Source organism: Agelaius phoeniceus, chromosome 13, assembly GCF_051311805.1.
Source record: "Agelaius phoeniceus isolate bAgePho1 chromosome 13, bAgePho1.hap1, whole genome shotgun sequence".
NCBI lineage: Eukaryota > Metazoa > Chordata > Aves > Passeriformes > Icteridae > Agelaius > Agelaius phoeniceus.
This window is the reverse complement of record NC_135277.1, coordinates 6,504,595-6,530,022: the sequence shown is the minus strand read 5'-3', so window position 1 is coordinate 6,530,022 and position 25,428 is coordinate 6,504,595. Positions and strand designations below refer to the sequence as shown.

At 46.7% G+C, this 25,428-nt stretch overlaps 1 protein-coding gene across 3 annotated transcripts in view; it reads left to right on the top strand.

Moving 5' to 3' along the window:
* The first annotated feature begins 2,908 nt into the window (after positions 1-2,908).
* SV2B (synaptic vesicle glycoprotein 2B) overlaps positions 2,909-25,428 on the top strand; it is a 65,935-nt gene continuing 43,415 nt past the window's right edge. The window contains exon 1 of one of the 3 annotated variants that reach the window (XM_077185297.1): positions 2,909-3,174. The gene's annotated coding sequence lies outside the window, so the exon portion shown is untranslated. Of the gene's footprint in view, positions 3,249-8,645; positions 8,907-25,428 lie in introns of those variants that run through there. The other 2 variants (XM_077185298.1, XM_077185296.1) reach the window with 2 other exon arrangements.

Here is a 25,428-nt window from a genome sequence, read left to right as displayed (position 1 = left end):
AGCTGGTCCCTCCTGGTTCCTGCTAGGATATGGACACCTCCAAGGACAGGTCAGCTGGGAGGTCCCCATATCACCTCTGTGCCCCCACGGCTCAGGGGGACACAGTGTGTGTGTGAGTGCTGTGTGTGCCCCCCACACCTATGTGAGTGTCTCTGTGTGGAGGGAGCCCTAAAGCCACCCTAAAAGCCCTGAGCTGACCCTCCCCTGGTCACACAGCACCCCGTGGTACCGAGTGCCTCTCACAGTAAGTGCCAGGCATGTAAGCCTGGCTCTGGCAGAGCCATGAAATATGCATTGTTTGTGTATTTTTAGAGCCCTGCTTTCCCTCTAATTACCTTCCTTTCACTCCAAAGCCTGTGAGCCATCCCAGAGGCTGCTTCTTCACCACTTGGCTCCTTGTTTTGCTTTGTACACCTTCCCCACAGCATCTGAGCACTGCTGAAGGAGGGTACCCTGCTTTGGCCAGCTCTGCACCTCAGTGCAAGGGTCCCTGGTGTCTGCTTCATGCAAGGAGGCAAAAGAGAAACTGCTGAGGTGGCATAAAAGAGGAAAATGGCTTGATTTTGACTGTGGGGCTCTGCTCTATTCACATGGATTGGCCAGATCTCCCATCCCACCCTGCTTCACAGTAGATCTGTGAGCTTTCCACTGTGTTTAGTGAGTTTGTGGGGTTAGATCAAGCTCTCTTTGCCTGTGTAGTTGTGTTGGTTAATACACCTTCATGATCAGCCTTTGCACAGTCCCCTGTTTCCCTGGGATATAAGAGCTTATATAATTCTATCCATCTCCATGCCAGGCACTTCTTCATTGCAGCTCTGCTTTGTTTTCCATTTGCTCCTTGCAATGGCTCTGAGACAGTCGGACTGCTGCAGATTTCATTAATGTGCTCTTTGGAACAGAAAGATGTGAGGCCTCCCCATCCTGCTGCCTTGGATGTCAGGCAGCCCACGGGGGTCCCTGCTCCACCATATGGCACCAGGGAAAATGGCTCAGTCTGGCTGAGGTACCTGGATACAGGCAGCAGTGATTAACAGAGAGAGCACAGGAGGGTGCAGAGGTAATTAGAAACTCTGATAACCACAATGCATTAGCAAAGAACGCCTCCCAGCTTTATTGCCTCCCTCTCTGTTCATTCTGCAGTGAGGTTTAATACAAGTTTACCTGAATTAGATCTCTGCTGCATGGGAAACAGTAGGAAGATGCAAGGGAATGGAGACAAGCCCCCAGTGTCCTTGTCAAGTCTCTCCTCTCTTCCAAACCCTCCTGCAAGTGGAAGGGGACATGAGGCAGAGCAGTCTCCCTCCAACAGCCCCTGGGATGGGGCTGGGACTGTCCCAAGCCCTTTCCAGGAGAGCACAGCATGAAGGGTGCTGTGCTTCCTGAGCATGGATCGGACACCTGCAAACAGAGCTCCTGGGATTAGAGGAATTTGAGCTATTAATGAGCTGGAGGACTCACAGAAGCAGTGACAGGCAAGCAAGCAGTGCTCAGTGGCATGGTGATAGACTGGCTCTTTTTAGCTTTGCCAAGGCCTTGATACTTGGCCTGTAATGTGCAGGAGTTCTGGTAATAATTTGACTTCTGAAGTGCTCCCACATCAAAGTGATTGGTGTGCTGTACCAAACACAAAATGCAATTAAGCTAATGTACTGTGCAAGGCAGAATAAAGCTGAACCTCAGATTCAAGTTCCAATTTTTATGAGTGGGTGTAAAAAGAAAAAAAAAGGTCTGAATTAATCACCTACTGCTTTTTCCGTATGGCAGCGATGCCACCAGTGCAGTCACAGGAACTGTATCAGCAAGCCATCAGATAAACAGAGAATTTACAGGCCCCATTTGGAATGCTGTCAATTAGTACAAGCACAGCTGAGCTGGAGATTCAGATCAGGTGGGCTGAGGGGGTGCAGTAACATAGAGGCCAGGGAGGAAAGGTGGAATATGTGTCTGGAGGAGCCCTGGAAACAGGCAAAGGAGTGACAATCTCTAGTGGCTGTACCGCCTGGAGGGGCCAGTAGTGCCAGTGCTGGCTTACAGGTGGGGAAACTGAGGCACAGAGTGGGAAAGTGGCTTTCCAGATGTCACCTGCTGACAGAGGCAGGGTGGCTGGCTGGGGTTTCACTTCCACTTCTCTGCTCAAGCACAAGGAATTCATGCTGCCCTGTAAATCCGCCCCTGTTTTGTTTCTGAAAAGCCTGTGGATCCATGCTGCCTTTCAGTTTTAGGTTAGGAGAAGCAGCAATAAAAATCTGTCAGTGAAAATATTGCTCTCATTATCTGGACTAATTTGGGCACCTCTGCATGGAGAGATGTTGCTGGGTGTGGACATGCCCCCCATGTGCACTGAGAAGGCTTTCTTAGGAGTTGCATGCTTTGCTCCTCAGTAAGACACCTCCTCATGTTACTGCTTATCTCTTTTAATAACACAGAATGGCGGGGATGGATTTCCAGGGCAAACTGTGTTCAGTTCTGCTGTGTCCACATGGTCTCTTTCCAGCACCAAATTGCATGGACAGTTGGATATTTCCTGCTACTCTTCTGGCAATGAGCTCGCAAATTATAAACACAAGGGAATTTTAAACAGAACAGGCTTTTCCCAGGATTTTGTCTGAAACATGCCCCTACCCTAGCCATCCTGTGGAGAGGGGTCTCAAATATAGCAATGGTCTAATAATATATGAAGTGGAGAGATGAAGGATGCTCAGTCATGCTGGGATTCCCCTCTGCTTCCAGCTAGAAACATTCCTGCATGTCAGCAATTACACCCAAAAAAAAAAAAAAAAAAAAAAAACCAACAAAAAAACAACAAAAGAAAAAGCCCTCGTGTAATGAAGAACTCTGCTAGAGAGCTGCAACACTTAGACTCTGGGTTGGATTTTATTACCGTGATGAAATTACACAAGCATTGCCTCTCTCTCCCTGCCTGCTGCGCAGCTCCTCGCTCTCTCCGCTGCCTCCTCTCGCTCCGCAGCCGGGCTGGGGACCGCAGGGAAGCGGGTAGGACACGCTGGGCTCCCTCCCATCGCTGGGGCTCCTGGGCTGGGATCCCCGGGTCCGCATCATTGGCATGCGGCTCCTGGCAGGACTGCATCAGTGCTAGAGGAGATGCGAGCGCAGAGCCGCGCTGCGCCGCACCCCGCACCCCGCACCGCCCGCACTGCCCCGGGGCCGCACCAGGTGAGGACCGGCCGCTCCCTGTGCCCCCGGAACACGGGGACAGCCGGGGCAGGGAAAAGAAACTAAAACAAAAGGTGAAAAAGAAGATGCGCAAGGGCGCGGAGTGGGTGGCTGAGTTGGGATGGATCGGTGGGAGCTGCAGGGGCTGAGTTGGGATGGATCGGTGGGAGCCGCAGGGGCTGAGTTGGGATGGATCGGTGGGAGCTGCAGGGGCTGAGTTGGGATGGATCGGAGGGAGCCGCAGGGGCTGAGCTGGGATGGATCGGTGGGAGCCGCAGGGGCTGAGCTGGGATGGATCGGAGGGAGCCGCAAGGGCTGAGTTGGGATGGATCGGAGGGAGCCGCAGGGGCTGAGCTGGGATGGATCGGAGGGAGCCGCCGGGGCTGAGTTGGGATGGATCGGAGGGAGCCGCAGGGGCTGAGTTGGGATGGATCGGAGGGAGCCGCAGGGGCTGAGTTGGGATGGATCGGTGGGAGCTGCAGGGGCTGAGTTGGGATGGATCGGAGGGAACTGCAGGGGCTGAGTTGGGATGGATCGGAGGGAGCCGCAGGGGCTGGGTCAGTGCGATGGGGTTGAAGGGTCGGGGCAGTTGGGGACGATCTAAACCAGCCCCGCTTTGCTGCCTTCGCTCTCTGCCCGGAGCTGCTGCGCTGTGGAGTTTGAACTTGAGCACCGGAGTGCTCCTGGTGTGTGCCCTGTCCGGGATGGGCTGGCAGGGACAGGCGGGAGCTGTTTGCTCGGGCACAGGGGCTGTGCTGTCCCCATGGAGCCATGCAGGGCTGTGCTGGTGGTGGTGGCACCCCGGGCTGTGAGTGTGCCGTGCCTGTGTGCACACCCCGAGCTGTCCTGCACCCACTGCCACCATCCTCCCTGCACCCTCCTCTCCACCAGAGTCTAACTGCAGCTAAAGAATAAAACTGCAGTTAGTCTCTCCTCCTAGGAAGGGTTAAATGGAGCCACAAAGAGAAAGTAGGGCTGTCTCTCTGCACAGTGGCTGTGGTGGGATGCAGGTGCTGTGGTGACAAGTTCCCGTGCATGTGTGCATGCCCACAGCACATCCTGTAGCACAATCTCTGCAGGGATTATTTTTCTTTTGGAGGACAAGTGTTTGTTCAAGGGAAAATTTTATTACATGCATCAAACTGCAGCAATATGATCTGTGACACCAAGATCCCATTAAAATAATGGGCAAAAAGTGGCCCTGCAAGGATATTACTTGTCAGGGATGACCTCATCTCGAGAAAAAAAGGAAAAGAGTAACAGCCTGATGGTGATAATGTTCAGGGGAGGAGCATGCAGTGCTCTGTGTGTGCTGAGGGGGATCCCTGACTGTGGTCAGGTTGGAAACTTGTAAGCACCCACTAGAGCTTATGGGGGACTCCTGCCATGAGGAGTCAGAGTAGAAGCTTCTGTTAGGCTGAGAGAAAGTCAAGTGTCTGGCATGGCATAAAAACTGCTGTTTCATGTCTCCTCTGTGTCCCTGGTGTTATCACTTGGGGGAAGGGAGAGGATAAGGGTTAATTCTCTGGTTTACTTAGCCAGATACTGAGCATACAACAGTTCTGCACTGATCATCCCAGGCACTGAGCCCAACCTCTGCTGCTCATTTGGGAATACACCTTGGTGCCTCTGCCCAAAATGACACAGGACCCTAACAGTTCATGCAGTAGGTCAGACTCCTAGAGGACAGCCTGGAGGAAGGAGAGGGAGCAGAGGCAGCATCCATGGCTTCTTCTGAATCACAATAGAAAAGCCTTCTTCCATCAGAAGGAGCAGGGGAATTCTCCCTTCACTGTAAGAGAGCTGCCACAGGTAGCAGCACCCACACTGGGGCCCTGGGTCTCAAGAGTTCCAAGAGGTCCTAAATAACTCCTATTGCTTCTCCTCCTCCTCGTGGCCCTGCTGTCAAAAGCATGTCCACCACTGTCAGATGGACTCAGCTGGAGATCAGATCTGCAAGGACACCTTGGGTTTTCCTAACACAACTTTGCAGTTGTGTAGTGTGGGTGCTGGGGAACCCTTTGGGAACATCAAAGCCAGAACCAAAAAGCAGCTGACAGGAGACAGCCTTCCACTTCAGCTTGCCAAATTCTGAGAGGTCTGTCCCATGAAGCAGCTTTTTGCACCTATTTGTGTTCTGGAACATCTTTAAATGAAAATCTCTGGTACCTGACAACTTCTGATTGAAGGATCTGAGCTGAGCTGGAGGTGGAAGCCCACTCAGGTTCTGAGGCAGCCCCCAGCCTGCAAGCACAGAGCTGGATGCTTCCCTAAAGTCAGCCTTGCACCTGCAGATGACTTCTGCCAATCTGGCTGCTGTGTGCCTGCAGGCAGGGTGAGGGCCCCAGCTTCTGTCAGCACAGTCAAAGTGTGAAAAATTCCATGAGGAGAGGAAGAGCACATGGGCAGGTACTTGGTACAGGAGGTGCAAGAGTCTAGTTCAGCCTGTAACTGCAGGGAAAAGGCAGGATGCTTGAGATGCATCCCTTTCATGCTCTGAGCTGGGAGCACTGCTTTGGTGAAATGAAGTATGAGAGATGAAAAAGGCAGGAAAATTCCCCATGACCCATGGTGGTGCTGTCCCACCAGTACAGCACAACATTGGGCAAAACCTGGTGAGACAGGTCTGGTTCTGAGGCTCCTCCTGCAGTTGCCACAGCTCCCTTCCTTGCCTGAGCCAAATGACAGCCCCAGGTCCTGCCACGTCCCCTCAGAGCTGCTGTGGGTGGCCTCTTCCTGGCCACCAAGCCCCAGGGTTGATAAAAGTCCTGCTGGGGAAGCCAAAGCCAGCCTTGAAAAATCCTCTTCCTGCATCGTCAAGCTGGCAAATTGATTTTCCAGCTGAACCTCTGAAATTGTTCTCTTCTGAAGAGATTATGGAATTACTCCTGTGCTAATGAATGCTTTCATGTTACGGTGACTAAAGTCCCATAAGGACTTTAACTGCCAAAAAAAGAAAAAAAAAAGGCATTGTAGGAAAGGGGAGCCTGTGGTGGCTGGGTCAGAACTCATTTCACCATCTGGGGGTGAGGAGAGGAGGAAAACAAGAGGAAGGTGAGGAGACACGCTCAGGAAAATAAGGAGAGAGGAAATGAGGGGAGAGGTGAGGCTTGCTGTGGTCTCCCAGGAAGCTGCTGAATCCATCAGGAATCCCTCCTGCATCAGTCTATCCCTCCATCTCTGCATGCAGGAAAGGTAACAGGTTAAGTATTCCCTTTTCACCACCTCCCTGGCTGTACCCTGTGGCAGCAGGGATAGCCCAGCTCCTGGTGAGCCAGAGCCCAGGTCCTGGGGCAGGACCCCACAAAGGAGTTTGCCTTTTATTAGGGAGAGAATGTGCTTCTGGGGATGAGTCTGCACTGATCCTGCTGCTGTTCACAGAACACAGTCTCACCTCTGCTTTACAAAACCCAGTTTTGTGTCACTGTAGCTCCATGGGTTAGAACCAGGTTGTCCCAGATTTGAGCAAGAGCAGAGTTAACCCCTAGGTTGGATGGGATGGGGAAGCAGTGCAGGGAAAACACTTCCATGCCACAGGAGCTGTAATGCAAGGGGAAGGCTGGTTTCTATTTAGGTTAAGGGCTGTGCACAGAATGGGTAATCCTCTTTTCATGAATTATCCAGGGGATTAGACAGCTTTAAACTCCACCAGGCCTCCCCGGCTGCAGCCAGGCTCGGTGGGAGCCAGGGGGGCCATGGCTGGATGGAGGGAGGGAGGGAGATGCCAGCAGGTTGCTGATGACTCATTTGGCTGCTGCCAGCCTTGCCAAGCACTCCAAGAGGTCACCAGGGGCCCAGATACAGAGTGACACAGGAGTGACGTGCAAGGGGAAGGGGAACATCCCAATTAGGAAAGAACACGGAGCTTTATAAATAATTGCTGAGATGGGGAGCGTGGCAGCAGGCAGGAGGAGGGACAAGAGACCCGAGGCAGCAGTTTTCCAAAGTGTAATATCCTTGCTAGACTTTTCCAAGCTGTTCCTCTAACCAGAAAAAGGAATGCTTTTGGAAAGTGCAGCTGATCCATCCAAGGAGATGCTCCAAACTCTCCTGCTTGGGCTGGCTCAGCAAATGGGAATCTGGGGATGCAAGTCAGGTTCATCTGTTTGGAGTGGGAATGGATCACTGTCAATACTCCATTAAAATGTTGAAGGGAGGCCAACAGCACAGCTCAGGGACAGTGAGGGGGTGGGGAAGAATGGCATGCAAACAGGGAGGCAGGCTAGATTGCACCAAAACCTGAGTGTTTCACTCCTTTATGGAGCAAGTGCCCATAGCAGATTTCTGTTCTTTACCTAATGCACAGCTGCTAGAAAAAAAAGGAGTCCTGTCACTAATCTCACCCTGGGGGCCCATTCATGCCACAGAAGAGATATTCTTGACCCTCTACATGTGGGTCTAGGGACAAAGTTTTGGTGGGGAGATGAAGGAAAAAGGTTCAGCTGTGCAGGCTGGGCTGTGGCTGACACCCAGCTCCGCAGGGATGACAAGGGAGCTCTTCCTCCTTGTGCCAAAGGCAGTGGAAAAAGCCAGCAGGGAGGGCCAGCTCATGAAACAGGAACAGAGTCCTTGTGTCCTAGCTGATCTTCTGTCCATGGGTTTGTGGTGGGGCCATTCTCTTCCTGCCCTAACCTCTGGTGGCTGAGGTCTAGCTCTAACCCAGTGTGCTTTGCCTTCCTACACTCGGTTTTCCAGGCTGTAACTAAGAGATCAGTGGGCTTTGATTTCCCCAATTCTCTTCACATTTCACTGCTGCCTAGACCTGCTGCCTTGCCCTGGAGTTACATTCCCCTGGACCTGTGGACCCTCACAGTCCAGCTCTTATCCCCCAGACTCAGCCTGGTCACCCTTGTCTGGACTGTGGAAAAATCAGGTTTATTCATGGGGAAGTTGAGTGCACCAAGACACTTTATTTCCCCTGCATTTAAATCAATTTTTTCCACTTTCTGCTGCTTATTCTACATAAGCTAAATCAGGATTTTGACCCTGTGTTTTCCCCTACCCAGAACTGGGACAAATTAAAAGCCTTGTTCTCCTGTTCAGCATTCTCTCTTTTACTCATATCATCTAGAGGATGTTGTTTAAATAATGTCAGGGGAGCCTGAGTTGAAGAGGGACTAAAAGAACAGTCTCCCAACTCGCTGCTAGGATGGGGAATTCTGTGTCAGCTCCTGCCTTGCCCAGACACACAGGCAGAGTCAGCATCAACCGTGGCTTGTTTCTGCCTGGAAAGGCAGAGCTAGAAATCACAGGAGAAAGCCTGGGTGAAAGAGAGAAAGCAAAGAAGGGAAAGACCATGGAAAGTCTTTGCCTTTAATGTGAGCTAATGTCTTTCCTCCTGCGTCGTCGAACATCCTCAATTTCCTGTTTAACTTAAAAGTCAACACATCTGTCACGTTAGCATCGCCCGCTGCCTGGTTTCCCCAAGCCACCCCCTCCCATCTGCTCTCCTCCTCCCTCCCTCCCTCTCTGCCATTGCTCCTCAGTGCTGGGGGTGTGTGTGTGCCTGCGCTGGTGTTTTCTGCTGGCTGAGGGACTTTTCCATCGCTCCTGCCTCAGTACCTGGGTGTGCTGGCAGCGGGATGATCGGCTTGGCTTGCAGAGCATTTGCTTCTAATCTCCGGCTTGTGGCATCCCAGCAGAGAGGGGCAAACCTTCCAGGAGCAGCTCTGCGGGCTAGGCAGAGGGGAAATGGCTGGTGAATGGATGTGCTGAGATATTTCCTAGTTCTGGTAAGCGATGATGCTTTTCTCTCTTTGGTCCTGGTCTGGGCAATCAGTGCAGATGCAAAAGAAATGGGGTTTAAAGGGGTGGAAAAGCAAAAGGAGGGAGCTGGAAAGAGACAGGAAAAAATACCAGTGGAGTTTATTTGGTTTGTAGGCAAGCTTTTCCAGGGGTCAGTGCTCATCAATGCAAATTAATTACTGTTAAGTGAGAGGCTGGGAATCAAGCAGATCAATGTGTGAGCCTGGGCAGTCCAGCTCTCGCTCACAGGCAGATCCATTGCCCACCCTGTATCTTTTTTCCCTCCTGATTTCCAGCTTGGTCTGATATTTTCCATGTAGTCCTATGTGAGCTCCTAGCTGAATGCTGCTTTTTCTGCCCTGTGCTTGTTATTGCAGGAGTTGTGGGAAGCAATTCATAAATTCCTGCCCTTGAGTTGACACATAAAGCCTCTCAACTCTCCTGGCTGATGAACTATCTCCATCCTAAAGTCTAACTGCATTTTTCACTGAAGCCAGTCCCCTAAGTTCTGCCAGCAGCTGATGTAGAGAGAGGTGCAGATAAAGATGTTTGGAAGGAAGAGGGTCTCACTGGACACTCTGTTGGGACCATGAGCTGTCTGATGTCCTGGACATGGGATTATTCCAAAGGAGAGGTTTGCAAGTCAGTGTCTCACAGGATTCTCAAAATAGGTGTCCTGCATCTTAGTTGAGTGACAGCAGAGCTCTTATACCAGGGATGAATTTAGGGCCCTTGTTTAAAGAGGATCAGGGAATAATAAACCTAAGAGCAGCCTTTGCAATCTGGCTGTATTGAATCTGCAAAGGTCTGTACATAACAAAAAAAAAAAAAAAAAAAGGAGAAATGTAGTGGGAGAGCTTTGGCAAGTTTTCTAACAGGTTCAAAGATATGACCTTCTTGACAGACCTGTGTTTCACACAAAAATTGATGCAGGATTTGGGGATACCAAAACATTTTTTCTAGATTTATTTATGACAAGCAGAATTAGAACTAGTTCTGGAGAACATTTCACAGATGATTTGTTTATAAAAATATTCCTCTCATGATGTATTCATGCAGAAACCTCCACTTGCTAAAAACTCACACATTTCCTTCTCTTTGATGTTAGATGCTGTGGCAATGAGAGTAAGTCACTTTGGGGTTTGTGATTATTTTAGAGCAACCTAGACATTTCAGCACCACTTATATTTAAAGAAAAAGGTCCTCCTCTCCTCAGCAGCAGGTTTTGACTTTGAGCTTTGTTTCAAGTGTGTGCAGGGGGACAATCTTTTGACTAAATCTGTGTGGTTAGCAGAGGGTGAAGAGAACACAGGGAACTGGAGGGGGCTTTGCATGACCACATCCCAGCACAGGGCAAGAAGGAAAGAGTGCAGGTGCAGGAATTGCCCAATTTGTTGTCTTTGGGTGTTGATAATGTGAGGAAATCATCTTAGAGAGGACAGCTTTCGTGTCCTTTAACCAAAATACCATGGTTTGTTTCAAAAGGTTGAAAATCCTTCATGTTACCTGGAACGTTGCTTCTGAACACCAGTAATGTCTGTAAATTATTTTCCTGTTGAAATATCTTCTAAAACCTGCAGTAATGTTGATGCCAGAGTATCTCTGCTGTCAGTTTGGTGTTGTGAGCACTCATCCCACATCCAGTCTGAGGTGCTGGCCAATGGTGACTGTGCTTTCCTGTCCCTCTGCAGTGCTGCCTGGCACAGTTCATTTCCCCTGTTTAATTAATGGCTCTGTAATATTTATAAAGAAAAAAACCTCATACCCATCTGTGATAACTTTGGTGCTTCTGCCAAGATGAAATTCTAACGCCAAATGAATATTACAATATGCTGGATGTAGAGATGTTTATAATGTTCCAAATTTCCTGAGCCATCCTGATTTGATAATGGGGAAGTGAAGGTCTGATCTTAAAGTTCTGTCTCTGGACATAAACAGGATGGAATGTGGTACAGAATTAATGAATTTTATGACTTTAATTGAGTTTTAGTCTTTTCTTATGGACATTTGGGTTATAGAGGATGGATTTCCCTTGTGGAAAAAAAAGCCATTTGGTGAGGGCAGGGAGTCATATGGGATCTTAAATGAAGAATACTCCAGATCATTCCTGTGCTGGCACTTGGCATCAGTCATCATTTCTTCAAGACAAGGCAATCAAGAAGATGGAAGATAAAACCTTTCCTTGCCAAGGGAGACTTCCACATTATTTGATTGAAATTGGAATCCTGTCACCTCATGCTTGTCTCTCCAGATTTTTCTTACCACATCTGCTAAATTCCCACCAGCTATTTGTGCTTGAAGTGAGGCCTTCCTCCCTCACAGCCCATCTGCTCAGCCTGTGTGCTCTCCCCCTGCAGTCACGACTTAGTGAGCAGGGTTATGGCAGAGGAAACCCACTGGTGCTGGGGGAGAAGGAAGGTGGGATTGACTGAGGTGGCCTGGCAGATTCCCTTGCCTGTGCTGAATTTGAAAGAGGAGTCTGGGTTAAAACTGAGGGAAGAACCTCTTATGAATGAGATTTTAGTCAGAGAAAGGGAGCTGGGGAGCTCAGGCCACTTTGAGGACAATTCTTATCCTTTTCTAGTACTGTCCCAGGGAATCTTTACAAATAGGTGTCAGAGAGTCTCCAATATCTAAGGTGAGAACTCACCTGGGCATGTTCTTGACTGCCCTAATGCCAAGGAGGGAGAAGAAATTACAGCTTCTCTTGCTTGGAGGAGTTGAAATGTGAGAGCACTGTCAGTATTCTAACCTCCCTCATTAAAGTTGGAGGGGCTACAGGTCTTCAGAGATGTTTTCTGCTCACCTTCATGTGCCAAACCTGGAGATACAACTGCAGATAGAGAGGGATGCAATCAAGATCTACAAAGTTGTGATGTGCAGGAGACAGTCAGTAGGGCTGCTGACTTCTCAAATCCCAGACCCAGGTAACATCAGAATTGCCCCAGAGAAGCCAGGTACAGCTCCAAGATGCCTCTTGGCATGAGGTTTGTGTCAGGTGTGATGCTGGGCAGGCTCCTCCAGGAGCTGCTGCAGGACTGTGAGGGCTCAGTTATCACTGATTCAGTGTTTCCAGCCAAACTTGGTGTTTTGCTGGGCTTCACAGCAGCTCTTGTGGAAGATGGGCTTGCAGGAAGGTGGAATTCAGCAGCTCCCAGCTGGGTGATGGGTGGATTTGTCCAAGCCCTGGTTCCCAGCACAGCAGCTGCCTCCTTGGCCTCCTAGGCATGGTGTCCTCTGAGCAGCACTGCAGCCTGGACACCTGCTCAGTCCTGGCCTGGAGAAAATCCCTGTGGGGTGCTCTGTAAAATGGGACAGGTGAACAGATCCCTGCAGGATGTTTTTCACCGTGGGGAAAGGGCTGTGGGAGCCAATCTGCTTGTGCACATGACAGGCTCCAGAGCCCTCCTGCTCTCTGCAGGTAAACTTGTCGTGTCTGTCTGTCTGTCTGTGCCCTGACACGGGCAGGGTGGTTCTTGGGTGGACGCGTTTCAAAGGACGAGTCTGGACTCTTCAGCTTTTCGCTCTTCAGATTGTTTATTGTTTCTTATCTACAGAATTTTCTGTCTGCCCAACAGAGGTCTGACCTGCAAGGCAGCCACAGGGCACTCTGATCACCCACGGGGCGGTCATGTCTTTTTATACTAAAATCTACGTACATGATATTTACCTTTATTTTCCAATACTTTTCACCCATGTTGGCAAGTGCACCTTCACCATAAACCAATCCCCAAGTGCCAACATCACCACAGGAGATGGAGGACAAGAAGAAGAAAGAAGAAGGACGAGACACGCCCTGATCCCTCCATCTTGTCTCCATAACCCCCCTGTACCAAAAACCTTAAAGTTTATATCTCACCCTCTAAATGTGTCCCTTTTACACCCTTCACTCTAAAGTGATTCTCATGTCCTCAAACTGCTGTCACTTCTGTGGATGGATCAAAATCAAGCCACCAAACACTCTTGGCAACATTCCAGGATTTCCGAGACCCCCAAGGGTTCTCCTGGCATCTCTGGACATCGGGAACGATGTGCTGAGATCCCACATAAACTGAAGGACACAAGTGGTGTCTCAGGGATTGCTCCCACCACATCCCTCCTGGCAGCAGGGAAAACCCTGCCTCCTCCAAGGGACACTTCTCTTGCCCTCTGTGGCAGGTGGTCAGGCTGCTGCAGATTACCTGCTGTAATTATTGCAGCTTACAGGTTCCTGACCTCCTGAACTCATATCCAAGCCCTTCTCAGGCATGCAGGGCTCTCCTGGTGTCTCCTCTCTGCCTCGACACTCAGAGGAGACGCTGTAGAGGAGGTGGTGGTGAATTTTTTGAGGAACCTCACTTATGCTGCAGTTCTCTAAGCAGTCATGGCCCTCCATCCAGCCCAGTTACACCTTGTTCTGCAGCTCCTCTGAGTCACACTCCCTGGGGAAGCAGCACATCTGGGGAATCAGGTTAGAGGCAGATTAGATTTGATGCCTCCAGGGGGATGATTGAGGGTTTGGGGGATGAGAATGGAAGCCTGCAGAATTCTTCTCCAGCTGTACTTGGCACAGAGGGTGTGTTGCACAGATGGATAAAAGTTCCTGCTGATGGATAAAAGTTCTTTTAGGTTTATAAACTATCCTAGGTGGGTGGATCCTGATGTCATTCTCAGGGCTGTAAATCCAGTGAAATAAGTAAAATTTCTCTGGACTTTATACCAGAATAAGAGATAGATGGGCTACTATGAGAGATATGGCACCTCATGATGCAGTAAAACAAAAAGTGATAATTCTGCTCTGTACACAAATCCAGGGCTCTCTCTCACCTGATAGAGGGGAAGCAGGAGAAGATTTGTGGCCATAAGAGGTGTGGGCTTTTTACAAAATGGCAACTGGTTCTCAAATGCTTTCAGCACACTACAAAGGAGGAAATCTGACCCAAATTCCTCTCATCTGCTTCCACTGAAAGAGAGATTGGGAGCCAGTGGGATCAGCCATTTCTTGGGGGGTTCATTTGTCCTTCTACACCCCCAAACCAATGCACTTGCAGCCCAGTGGATTTCAGATATTTTATCAGGACTGTTTCATTGCAGCAATCTAGTGTGCATTAATTATAAGCATGTGTAAATGAGGTGTTAAATGATTTATTCCTAGACCCAGACTGAGAAATCCCATTGGTTTCTTCTCCTGATGTGTAGGTGGTGTTGAAAAAGTCAGACTGGCTGGCATTGAGAGGAGATGAGGAGTCTTTTCTCTTGCAATTCAGCCCCAGAATTGCTGGGCTTGGTGCAGGCTGAGGCTCCCTGGTGAGCCAAGGCAGGCTGTGACCAGCATGGAAGGAGCAGGGAGCTCCTCTCCAGTGGGGCCAGCACATGCATGACAAATCCTGCTGTCACCACTGCCAGACACTGGCCCCTGGGGACTCTGGTGATGCCCTGATGTTGGGACACCCTTGGGAAGATGGGGAATGCCTTTTTACATTCTCAGAGCTAGAGGATGGGAATTAAGAGTAATTTTAATTAATCTTGTACTTACTATTTATCACTAATTTACTATTTAATAATAAATAAATAATAAATGTATTTATTTTATGAATAAATTTATAAAATTGATTTCTATAAAGCATATAATGCTTTATATGGTGATAAAAAGTATTTATCACCATATGCTTTTGGTGGGTTTTTTTCTTCTTTTAGGTAAGGGTGTTTAGGGTTGGTTATTAGTATCTATTTTATAGTTCTAGCAAAAGAGGATCCTTTGTTCCTAAAAGCTAAGACAGTGCAAAGCATCAGGGAATGCTGCTGGGCAGCACAGACACCTCCAGCCCAGGGTGCCCAGCAGCAGGGGAGGGACAAACCAGAGCCTTGCTGGGCACTGGGGATCTTGCAGAGATCAGGAGCTCTTGGAAACATTCATAGGCCATTTCTGGCCAGAAAGCATTTGGTGCTGTGAGATGATTTTGGAAATCAGGCATGACTACAGCAGGTCACTTTGGGGTCTCTCCTTAAGGCTTTATTTCCAAGCTGTCCTCCTAAAGCATGGTGGCTACCAAGAGAGTCTGTGCTGAATGCTGCTCAGCCAACCCATGACCGATGATGTCCTTTCAACTCCTGTAATCCCCCTGACACACACAGGACAGGCACTAAGGGAATGAGGAAAGATTAGGAAAAGCCTCATTTTACCCCCCCCCCACACCCTGCAAATTCTGCAAAGCCTTGTCTGTAGCCAAAGTTTACACCCTGTCTGCTTTAAAACCAGAAAGAAACGGGAGAGAGCTCAAGTCCTGCTGACTCACAATTACAGGGTGCTGAGCAGAGCAATTTCCCAGCCATCAGTAGGAAAGGAAGGAAGATTTACACCTGGGAAGCGTCAGGGAGTTTGGAAGGGAGGAATGAAAAATAAGGTGCTTCAAATCCATGCTGTTTGAAAGCTGTCACAGCCAGAGCAGAAGGCTGAAACAGGGCTTACATTTGGCTTTCTCCAGAGCACATTTGTAGAGGAGGCAATTTCTCAGGATGGAGAGAGGCTTGGTGAGGATGAGAGCCCTCATCCCCCTTTGCCCGCTCTGTGCCAGGCAGCTGCTGCTGGTCCCTGCTGTTCCAGGCCATGCAGCTGATTAAATATTGAAAGGGTTTCCTTGCTGCTGCTTGAAAAGCTTCTGTCTGGATGAAAATGAAGTTATGTGAGGACAAGTTTGTGCTGGTGAAATTAGTCTCTGTTTCAATACATCTGGCCATCCCATACAAACAGACCCAAAAGAGCTCTGTGGGTTTCAATGAAAAGGCACCACCAGGACGTGGGTTTGGGCTCCTCATTTCCAGAGCCAAGGTGTGGGAGTGCTCAGGGAGGTGGGGATTGCAGATGGGGGTCAGGCTGAGCTGTCAGAGACCTGGTGGCATTCAGAGGCTGTTGCAGGTGCTCCAAGGCTGGTTGTGATGGGAGCCAACACCTGAGGTCTGTGTGAGCACACAGCAGCTCCAGGCTCAGCTCCCAAAACCCTGGGACAGACCAGGGGATGGTGGCAGTGCAGGCAGAGAGAGGGGAGGGGTTTGTGATGAGTTATAGGATAAAGGCAGAGGCAAGAGGAGAGCTGGGATTAGAGGTAGGGGCCAAAAGTGTGAGAGGTTGAGAGGGTTGATCTGTGGGCTGTGACTGCAGGGACTGTCACAGCAGCACAGCTTGGCCTGAGACATTTTGTCACTTTATGCTGTCAGAAAAGACACATTTCAGCAGGAAAACTACCCTCATTGTCTGAGTGTCCAGAACAGGCATGCAAATCTATCCTGTGATCAAAGAAAAACTTGAGGAAATGTCTCTGATCTCGTTAGTGTGAGTATAAAGAGAGAAAAAATATCAAATTGATTAAAATGCTGCTGTAATCTGCAGAGATGTGGGATAATCTGTCCTGAAAGCACCAGGCCACCCTGGCAGGGAGGACATCCAGCCTGGAGGAACAGGGCAGGATGGGTAAAGGGCTGCTGGTCCCTCTGGGTCATGAAGATGTTCAGACAGAGGAAGGAGAGAGGATTTCCATCCTTCCTGCGAGGAGAATTTAGCCCTTGCACTGGACTGCATTTATTTTAATACATAATCATCACTGAGAATTGATTTCTGCTTGTTTTATCTATAAATTAGGTCAAATTTTGTCATCATTTTATGAAAAATTTCGAGAGTTTGATGGTTGCATCCGATGGGAGAGAAGTCTAGAAATGCCTGTGAGTAAACATGCCAGCAAAGCTTTGCTTACTCACAGCCTGAGTGAACTGGCCAACATTTGCTACACAAAACAAGGCATTTAGGAGCTTTTTTTTCCCAAATGACAAGGAAAAAAGAGCTGTTTATCTTCCTTGCTCAGACTTAGGTGATATGTCCACAGCAGAATCTGTGTTTTCATTATTCTTTGGACCTAGTTGAAACTTGATTTCAAAAATTACATGAATCAGTTCAGTTTATGGGAGTCATTAAGCAGTTTGTAAGTGGTATTTTTTTTTTTAGTGTTTCATGACAGTTGTTAATTGCATTTGATTAGAAGAACATAGTCACAGCAGGGCTGATGGATGTGTTCTCATCTGAGAAAATCTGGATTAATCTATAGCCCTAAGGAGGTGGTCCATAACATAATTGAAATCACATTAAAAATCAAGACTTCTATTAAAATGGGATGTGTGTTCATAGTGAAAGTCGTTTGCTATGATTTTGGCATCTTTTCCATTCTTTCAGAGCATCTAGTGCAGCTCTTCAATTTCAATTATTTTTTCATAATTATAAGAAAAGTTTTTTGCACTGGGAAATATTCCAGCTGGAAGATTTCCAAAAGAAAATCTTTTTTTTTGACATTTAAAAATCAAATTCTGAAACGGTTTTGAATTCCTACTGGATTTAGATAAGCCGTTTGATTAAAAAAACATCCAGAATTTCCATCTCCCAACAGTGTACTGAAAAATGCAGGACCTCATTGTAATTATTCAATTAACTGCTGTTGAGGGGTTTTTCCCTCCTATGTGCTATGAAAGAATACCATGATTTTTGGCAGGCTCACAGCATCTGAGCCCATGTGGCTCAGCAGAAATGCACAGCAAGTAAGGAAGCAAATGAAGTCCGTGCTACACAACTTTTCCCTCAGATGGGAAGGAATGCTCAGCCTGCCTGTGACCATGTTCACAGGGGTCCAAGGATGAGGGAAGAGATGAGGATCTGACTCCATGTTTCAGAAGGCTTGATTTATTATTTTATGATATATATTATATTAAAACTATACTAAAAGAATAGAAGAAAGGATTTCATCAGAAGGCTGGCTAAGAATAGAAAAAGAAGGAATGAATAACAAAGGTTTGTGTCTCAGACAGGGTGTCCGAGCCAGCTGGGCTGTGATTGGCCATTAATTAGGAACAACCACATGAGCCCAATCCCAGATGCACCTGTTGCATTCCACAGCAGCAGATAACCATTGGTTACATTTTGTTCCTGAGGCCTCTCAGCTTCTCAGGAGAAAAAATCCTAAGGAAAGGATTTTTCATAAAATGTGTCTGTGACACCTGCCAACCCCCTAAATTGGAATTAAGCCCCCCAGGCAAACAGGTCAGCTCAAAACAAACCCTTCCAAGGGGTTTTGATCTCCTGCACATCTTTCTGAATGAGAGGATTTTCCCCTTGAGGTGCTCTGGGAAGGCAGCAGCCCCAGGGAGGGATGGGGGCTCAGGGCTCCAGCAGAGCCTGTGGCACCTCAATTATAGGAGACAACCTTTGTCTTTTTCCAATTAATAAGTGTAGCTCTGATTCAGTTTCTTCCTTTAATCCCTCCTTTCCATCAGTGTAAAGTGTATGGGAAGAACTCTCTGTGGAGGGATCTTCCCTGGATGGGAAAAACTCTTTGGCTGCAGGAATGGTGGTGCAGGGCTTGGGGACATCCACCCAGGGACACCCAGGGATATCCCACAGACACCCAGGGATATCCCACAGACACCCAGGGATATCCACAGACACCCAGAGAGCTGCAGGGGCCTTCCACAGCAGCAAAAGCAGCAGCTCCTTGCCCTCCCTGCAGCACGTGGGAGGTGGCAGCTGGTGGATCCCTGCCCTGTGGGGATACTGGGGATAATGGAGCTGCTTCCCTGATTAACTCTGGCAGTGGCTGCTGAGTTAATTAGTGGGCAGACATAGGATACTAGGCATTACTAATTTGTCCACAGATGCAGCTTGGAGCTGAGTGGGTTTGGGATGAATTTCATCCCTGCTGAAATAATTAGCAAAAATTAATTTTCAATATCTGTTTTGAAATGTTGCAAATTCCTGTTTGAGCAGGAGATGCTTCTGCTGTTTCCACTGGGAGACTCCATCATGAGGTTCAATCTACATGAGATTTCAGTGCAGAATCTTCCTGCACGGCTGCATTTCACATCCATCTGGCCCTGCTTGCTCAGGTCTGGACTTGTGCCTTGCCCTTGACAGGCATGGTCATTGAGGTTTCATCTTCTCACTAGGAAGGGGAAATCTTGCTTGCTCCAAGTGAGGGAGATCCAGTTAAACACAAGAGGTGCCTAGAAATAATTCATTTACTGTGGTTGCAGAAGCAGTGGCTTGTTCTGACCAGCCATGTGTGGATAAAACACATCAAGGCAGAGATCTCCCAGGATCCAGCTGATATAGAAAGGACAGGCAGGACCCTCAATCAAAGCCTTTAGTAATTTCACAGGTTTGCATGAACTCAGGGCATCCCAGAGAGAATTCCTGTCCCTGCAGCTGGAAGAGAGCTGTAACCAGATGTTCATTATGGCAGTGGCCATGGCATGATCTGTGCACCAGCAGCTCCATTTCCTGCTGGTTCCAGGCAGGCAGATGTTTTCTTTGGGAGTGTTTTGGATTGGGATTTTGTGCCCATGCTGCATCTGCTTTCATCAGATTCTTCTTCTATAGGACATCAGAGCTAGCATCTTCTGAGTGGATGATGGAAAATAGGTGGAGTAAAAAGGGAGAAAGGTTGAAAATGGAGTTGCCTGTTAGTTACTACTCAGTTGCTCATCACAGAGGAGGGGTTTTCTTTCTTTTTTCCTCAGTGATTGCTGGATCAAATGTGCATATCACACTCTACCAAACAAGCCTGTTCTGCACGCTTATGCAGAGCATTTCTTGCTTGAAGATGGAGTCAATTACTGTGCATGTATTTACCCAGCCCAAGGAGCCTGCCAGGCTCCCATCTATATTTCATCAGCCTCAGCCCTCCCTGAGGCTTGCAGCACTTTGCTCTGCCTGCAGTGAAGGGCTCCTGCACTGCAAAAGCAACAATGACTCAAGAGAAACACACAGACAGATGAAGTTACCTGGATTTAACATCTCCTGGCAGCCTTGGCCTTATCCCCTTAATGCTGGGTGACATTTGGATGCTCTTTTCAGCAGCCAGGTACCACCTGATGTTTAATCTACCTGCCACTGGGCTGATGTAGAGAACAAGCTGCTCCTCACACCCTGTGCAAGTTGGAAGCCAACAGCAGCATTTCCCCCATCCTGCCATGCTGTGGTGTCTTTTCCATCTTTAATTCATAGAAGGGTTAAAGAAAAGTCTCTTAAAACTTCTGGCTCAGTGGTACAGCCAGTGCAGGCTCACAGTTACAGGTTACTGCCAGCAATTTGATTTTCAGCAGCCCTGCTGATGAGGTTTCTGTCTGTCCCCTCAAGATGCTGTCCTTCAGCCCCAGAAATGTTGCTGTCAGGAAGCTTTGTCTAAACTTCAGCATCAGTTTGAATTTCAGGCTTTCACATCCACTGCAAATGTCCCAACAGAGCTGGGTCCAGCTGGGGAGTCCCTTTGTGCCATCCAGAGAAGCCAATGGGTTCATGGAAAAGAGAAATTCCTCATCTCTCTTTGAAGAACCTGTTCCTTCCCTCTGGTCAAAGAATGTTCATCCAAAAATTTAATTCTCAGAAGAAAAGGGATCTGTTCCGGACAAATTAAAAATGTTTGAGAAGCAAATGTTTGCCTTTGTCCATTTACACTAATAATTACTGAAGCCACTACAGAACTCTGAATCAGGGAAAACCAGCCAAATTTTCAAGAAAAGCATTACTTAGGTAAAAAAAGAGCATTATTAGCAGCTCTTTTTTCATAGAAAACCAGGCTATTTTTTGATGCTTTTTCCTACGTTATCAGCCTGATGAAACAAACAAGCAAGGACTACAAAACAGATTGATTTTTTTAACCTTCAAAGTTATTCCCCTGATTTCTAATAGATTCCCCATTTTCTGGGTTCTTAGTCAGAATCATGTGGAGGAAACAATGTCTGTTCCTCTCAGCAGGGCTGTATTTTTGGAAGGGATGCAGAAAAGAGAGGTAAGGTGGTTTTTCTTCAAGTACCATATGGGCTTTCCAATAGTGACCCCACTTTTTTATTATTTTGATTTTACTTTAGGATTGAAATACAGTGGGTCTTGATGGTATTTCAGCCCATCTGTGTTCATGTGTGATTTCTTTACATTGCTTTTATCATGGAAAGAACAAATGACACATTAGAGTTAAATCTTCACTCACTGATAGTGCAGTTGGGCTCAAGCCAAAGGAATAATTGTGTGTATCTATGCACTGCATATCTCTGAAATCTCCAGCTCACATTGCTCTGGGATCCCAACACGGGTGATTTTATTGCAGTTAATACCTGCTGTAATTAGGAACCTAATTAAATATCCTCTGATCTTACCCCTCTCAGAGTCAAACAGCTCAGGGGGCTGATTCAGATTCTCCAACCTTCTCTTCACATGGTCTCCTACAGCAAAGCACAGGTGATTTTTAGCACCCTTTGAATATAGACACTGCTCAGGGGCAAACAGACCAGCAGCATGAGCCAAAGTCACTGGTAAATTCCTAAAAAGTACATGTAATGTGTAAAAAAAGATAAATCCCACAGAATGACTGAGCTAGAAAGGAGCAGGGAGGGCAGGAGAGCTGGAAACCATGGCCACGTTTAGCAGAGAAAGTCAGCAGTGCTGAGCCATCTGTGGCAGCACAGTGGGTGATTTGTCAGGTTAGAGTGGGAGCCAGCCTGGGAAGGAGCTCTCTGTGGCTGGGGGCAGGTGCTGAGGGTGCTGTGCAGAAAGATCAGCAGCTCTGCCTTCACTTGGCAGCCAGGGTTACTCTACCAGAAGAAATCAGCCCTGTCCCTGAGCCAAGGGAGCTCTGTGCATGATGTCATGCTGCAGGGGAACCCCTTGCTGCAGAGACCACAGCCAGTGCTTGTGGTGCTGTTTGCAGGGGTCTCAGGGGAGAGATGAGAATTTTGACTCTGTGTTTCAGAAGGCTGATTTATTATTTTATGATACATATTATATTATATTATATTATATTATATTATATTATATTATATTATATTAATTATATTATAATTATTATATTCTATTATATTCTATTTATTATATATTATATTCTATTCTATTCTCTTATATTATATTATATTATACTATATTAATTATATATTATATTATAGTATAGTATAGTATATTATATCAATAATATAGTATAATAATAATATAATATATTAATTAATAATATATTATTATATTTATTAATTATTAATATTTATATTATAGTATATTATTATACTATATTATTATTATACTATATTATTATACTATATTATTATTATATTATATGAAAATTATATACTAAGACTATACTAAAAGAAAAGAGAAAGGAGACATCAGAAGGCTAGCAAAAGAAAGGAATGGAATGATAATAAAATCCTGTGACTGCTCACAGCCTCGACACAGGTGGCTGTCATTGGTCATCAAGTAAGAACTATTTCACATGCTGGGTAAACAATTGTCCAAATCACATTCCAAAGTAGCAAAACATGGAGAAGCTGAAGCTTCCCAGCTTCTCAGGAGAAAAGATCCTAATGAAAGGGGTTTTCAGAAAATATGTCTGTGACAAGTGCTTCCCTCCTGCCAAGTGCAACAAATGGGAGAGGTAGAGAGAAAAGTCAGGCAAAACTTCCCTGCCTGTACCAGGAGGGTCAGACTGGCTTTAGTCTGGCTGGGAGAGGTGGGTGCCCTAAAGGAGCAGAGCAGAGGTGGCTGCTGGTTGGTAGGAGCAGCACTGAGGCAGCCTTGGGGTTGTACAGGTAAATGTCTGGGATGAACCTGGGCTCACAAAACCCTGCTGTGTTTGCAACTCACTGTGCTGCCACCCAGCTCTGACCACAGGGGAGTTCCCCACAATTTGCAGCATTCAGAGACAGCAACAGATTGGGAACCCTCGGGGAGAGACATTTCCTTTGTTTTCAGCAAGGTAGGAGAGTAGTTTCAAAACAAGTAGGGGAGTTATTTCCCAGAGAAAATCCTGCCCACAGTAAATTTTCATGGTACATTGCTTGCAGACAGCAAACCTCTGCAATCCTCTCATGTCTGCATCAAACTCTGGTACCCCAAATTCATACTTCACAAATTTAGGCACCGTGCATCTGCTGTTGGACAGAGACCTCTGCAGAATCTTGGAAGGAGAGCCTAGATGAGGACAGCTGGGCAGGGGACACTTAGGAAGCAGGTAAAGCTGTCACCTACACTCTGTAGAGGACAGACAGACCTTTTAGACACCAAATTTTATGAGATAATAATAAAATAATTTTTTTTTAAAAACCATGAGGGATCAAATGCCTCACCTGGCAGTCTGTCAGCCATTCCCTGGCTCCCTGACAGGGAAGTGTGAGGTTACACTTTGATAAATAACTTCTGATCATCACCTCCTTGCCACTTTCTTCACCTGGGATATCCTATCCTTTTTCCCCTGAAGAGGCACTAACATTATCTGCCTTGAAGTATTTGTTATCCCCTTGAAGTTTGCCAGCTAATTCCCCCAGGCTTGTCATCTGGAGGACACCTGCTCTCACACTCCACTTCTCCCATATATCATCCAGGATTTCTGCTTCTAGCCAAAGCCTTGGATTTATTTTGTCTTTCCTCCAGGTGTGATGGACTGTAATTCTCTGTTCCCCATGAGGAGCAGAAGCCATTTGCTGAGATATCACTTTATCTCCTGGTGTCATTTCTGTGTCAGTAGTCCCAGTGTAGCAGGTGAAGGGAAAAACATTCCTGTTACTGCTACCCAGGACTGAGAGCCCAGGGAAATATCTAGCTTGGGTTGCCCTCCCTGACAGCTGGCACCAGCAAATATGGCCAAGAAAACTTCTTGGTGGATAATTACAAATATGGCCAAGAAAATTTCTTGGTGGGTACTTACAAATATGGCCAAGAAAACTTCTTGGTGGATACTTACAGATCAGCCTTGACCAGACTGAAGTTCTCTTGATGTTTGCCTCATGTCTTGAAGAACTTATTTCTCCAAGTAGAAAAAAAATGTTGTAAAAAAAAAAAAAAGAAACTCAGATGAAACTGATCTTCTTTCCTTCAAATGCATCCAATCCCTGCTTTTTAATGCTCCTAAGACCTTGCCTTTTATTCCCAGGAGCTGCACAGGTTAGCGTGTAAATAGGAATTTCCTTGTGCAAGACTTTAATCTCTTGTCTTTCAAATTTCTTTAATATCCCTTTGTCTCCTCTTATGAGACTCCATCTCATTTACATTCAAATATTACATACAATATTATATATTTTATATTATACATTATATATTTTATAATCTATATTATATATAATAGTATATATATTATATAATATATTATTATATAATAATATTATAGAATTATATATAATATATATATTATATATTATATATTCTTATATAATATTATATAAAATTATATAATATAATATAATATAATATAATATAATATAATATAATATAATATAATATAATATAATATAATATATATAATATTATATATAATAGTATATAGTATATAGTATATTATATATTATATAACATATATTATAATATATGTTTAATATATGCTTTAATATATAACTTTCTTTTAATATAACGTTATATCAAAAGAAAGTTATATATTAAAGCTCCACTAAAAGAATAAAAAAAAAGATTTAATCGAAAAGCTAGAGAAAAAAAATCATGATAAAATCTTGTGACTGCTCACAGCTTCAACACAAGTGGCTGTCATGTTAAATAAACAATTCTTCAAATTACATTCTCAAGCAACAAAACATGGAGAAGCTGAAGCTTCTGAAAAGAAAAAGTCTTAGTAAAAAGATTTTTCATAAACTATGTCTGTAACACACATGCCCCCTGGTGCCATGGATCTGCCCATCAGAGGCCAGCTGGAGGAGCACTGCTGGGGAGGGCTGGCAATAGGGGGACACTTGGAGCCCAGATCCTGGCAGCCAGTCCCTGACATGCTGTTCAAGAGCAGCTCTTTGAGGCCTGTTGTGCCTGGCTCTGCAGCACACAGAGCATGGCCAGCTCTCCTGGAGCTCTGGACTGTCAAAACGCCACTCAAAAGGACAGGCAGCCAAACCATCCCTGAGGAGCTTGGCAAGCTTTGGGCTCAGCCTGTTGGGATGTGGGCTGGAAGCTGGGTAATGACACAGGGACTGATGAAATGCTCAGATGGGGCCAAATGCAGCTGCCCACCTCAGACCCTCAGTTCTCCTGCTGACACCAAGAGCTGTGCTCCAGCTGAGGTGTGGAGAGGGCTGAGGGAAAAGCTGCCTGGATTTTTACCAAACAGGGCTTTGCAAGCAGGCTTGGGGCAAGTGGAAACCAGCCAAGGTGTACATGAGGCCAGTCCCAGCCTCCCAGCAGGAAGGAAGATGATGATGGCCCTTGCTGCTTAAATTTTGCTGAAAGCCATATTCCTCCACTAAACCCACTTCCAGGGAGTCCAGAGCTGGCATTTCTGCTGTACAGCTCCTTGAGCTGGGTCAAAGAGTCTGGGTTTTGGGAGCAGATTGAGGGATGCCCCTCACTTCAGTATCTGCAGGAAGGAGCACACTGGGACCAGGGACAGTGGGGACAGGGCAAAAAATACCTGCCCCCACTTCTGAAAGCCAGAGTGTCTCCTTTGCAGGGGATGCTCGAGCTTCAGGATCTCTCTCAGTTGCCTTCTCATTTTTAGGGAGTCTGATGGCTCTTAG